Source organism: Canis lupus, chromosome 23 (genome assembly GCF_048164855.1).
Source record: "Canis lupus baileyi chromosome 23, mCanLup2.hap1, whole genome shotgun sequence".
Taxonomy (NCBI): Eukaryota; Metazoa; Chordata; class Mammalia; order Carnivora; family Canidae; genus Canis; species Canis lupus.
In genome coordinates this window covers 51,373,976-51,376,602 of record NC_132860.1, presented here as the reverse complement: position 1 = coordinate 51,376,602, position 2,627 = coordinate 51,373,976, and the positions used below count along the sequence as shown (strand labels likewise).

The following is a 2,627-nucleotide window of genomic DNA, read 5'->3' as shown; positions in this document are numbered from 1 at the left end:
TTCCTGTCAAGTTCCATTAACAATAGTTCTTTTTCCTTACTTAATGGGGTCTTTTCTTGAATATCTGATCATTGCTAGATAGTAGAGGATAGAGTCATAATAGTAATTTGAGATTTCTCAAGGTCATAGTGCTTCATATTCCTGATGCAATTCCTATGAATCCTACCTCCTTGAAAACAAAACTATAAAACTCTTCAGGCACAATTTGTAAAGAATGTAGTTAATTCGTGCCATAAAGTTACTCTACGTCAGTGTAAGTTACTCATATTGCCTCTAATTTAGTCTTAAAGTCACTAAAATCCAAAAGATGATTCAAATGGTTGTTTTGAGTACAATTCATTATTCGTTTGTGCTTTGAAAGATGAAGACAGTTATCTCCAAATGAAATTAGCACATTCAATAAGCAATACAATAGTAAATATCTAAATTTTGCCATTATGGCAAGGTCAAATGTGGTATTTTCTACTCTGTTGATTCAGATTTATGACCCAAATGAGGTTACTGCTTATGCACAAAGTACAATTAAATCAAGGTTAGACAAAGACAACTTCTCTGGCATAGGACAGAGCACCAAGAAATTATATAGCATTGTTAAAATATGGATTAGGATTACTCTTAATGATATATTATCTGGTTTTCTTAAATATTAGCAGGGTAAATCTTTATCCCTAATCTTTATTTGTGTGTGTGTGTGTGTGTGTGTGTGTGTGTGTGTGTTCACTTACTTTACTAACACTACATTTACCATGTTATCACCATGGAATGTAAATTCAGGTTAGACAAGAAAATTTCACATATACTAAAGCATTCTGAAGTATGCCAAAGTTTTTGTATAGATGTCTGACCAAACCGACTTGCTGATAAATCATCAATCACTTCAAATATAGGTAATTTGTTAACATTTATGATTCTTACAGAGAAAATAAACAAACTTCAAACATTTAAAAAGTATTTTTCATTTACTTTTGCATTAGTACTTAAAATACACATTTCTATTTCAAGATGACATTTAAAAATCCTAATACAACATCAGCATAAATATAACTCTGCAATTACAAAAAAAGCTAAACTGGGATCCACAGTTAAGTTATTCTCATGTTTACAAGTACGGTTCTGAAATAAATACTACTAAGCAGCTGTTATCGGCTTTTTGGGTTTGGTTTAAATACACATATTTTCAGTTGTGGGGAAGCTTATATTCTTTGCACTGTTCTGAAAGGATTAAGAGCCCTAAAAACTGAAGTACTCAGTCTGCAAAACAGGCAGAAAAAAGTTAAATTAAATAGGATTCCTATATAACATCAAAAGCATGTGATATTCTGCAGCAATTGGGAGTACTTCAGAATTGGCAAACTGTCCTCTTTACAACTAATTTTAACAGAAGAGTTTAAGAAGGAGCATATTTTATCACTACATTTAAAGTGACAAGTTTCTTTTGTGCTAAATTGACTCCCGTGAATGACCTAGCTAGTTAATTGGTCACCAGTAATTTGGTTACCAGGCAAATCAAGCCTGCAAGAAAGGAAGCCAATATCTAAATTACCATATTATTGTCTGACCCATTCAAATGATTTATTTTCAACATAAACATAAAAACTCACTATGAGATGCCTAACTAAAAAGCAAGCACCACCAACAAAACCAAGACAGCTTCTCTTCTTTTAAGGTTTAGGCTTTGCCCAGAATTCCTTATACATGGAATAGCCCATACCAAGAGTCATTGCTCTCACAACAAAGCCTTGGGCTGCCACACGCATGTGGATCAGGTGAACAGACATTTTAGTATTTCCCCCGCTCTTTAATTTATATAATCCATATGCAACGATTGCTGCAAACCCCGCCATTCCAATGGGAACAAATGGTGCCTCTTTAGCTTTTCGGATAAGTTTAGATCCCTGATCTTCATCATATGAAGAAAGAGAAACATCTGTGCCAGTTGACATTGTGACTGAAGAATCCTCCGAAGACAACGCTCTGCCCAAACTCCAACCGGCTTCTGGCTCTCACCCACGCCCGCGGTGCAGCCGGCTTCTTCTTGTCCCGCCCCTTTATCCCTAATCTTGAGTTTAATTTATAAAATATACGTATATTTTTAAAAGATTTTATTTATTTATTCATGAGAGACAGAGAGAGAGAGAGAGAGAGAGAGAGAGGCAGAGACACAGGCAGAGGGAGAAGCAGGCTCCATGCAGGGAGCCTGATGTGGGACTCGATCCCGGGTCTCCAGGATCAGGCCCTGGACTGAAGGCAGCGCTAAACCGCTGAGCCACCTGGGCTGCCCTAAAATATACATATTGAGAATGTGATAATTTCAAGTTATACTTGACTGTAGCTATGTAATGATTCATTTATTAAAATGGATAAATGTTCTTCTGTAGGACATTTAAATGAAATACAAAAAATTAACCCCACCAGAAAACTTCCTAATTTTCCTCTTAAAAGCCAGAATTCTATTTAAGAATATATTCACAATAAAGTGCTCATATCTCAAATTAGTTAAATAAGCATATGGTAAATAATACCACTAAAATGTCATTTAAAAGGTAGTTAAACTATCTGGAAAGTAATCAGATTTATGCTTTGGAAAAAAGATACCTTAGTATTTATGTTAGGTTATAATGAAGTAC

The 2,627-nt window shown here is 34.8% G+C and overlaps 1 pseudogene; it reads right to left on the bottom strand.

Annotated features, from left to right (window-relative positions):
• Positions 1 to 1,547: 1,547 nt before the first annotated feature.
• LOC140615618 (HIG1 domain family member 1A, mitochondrial pseudogene) lies at positions 1,548 to 2,023 on the bottom strand (annotated as a pseudogene).
• Between the last annotated feature and the right edge of the window lie 604 nt (positions 2,024 to 2,627).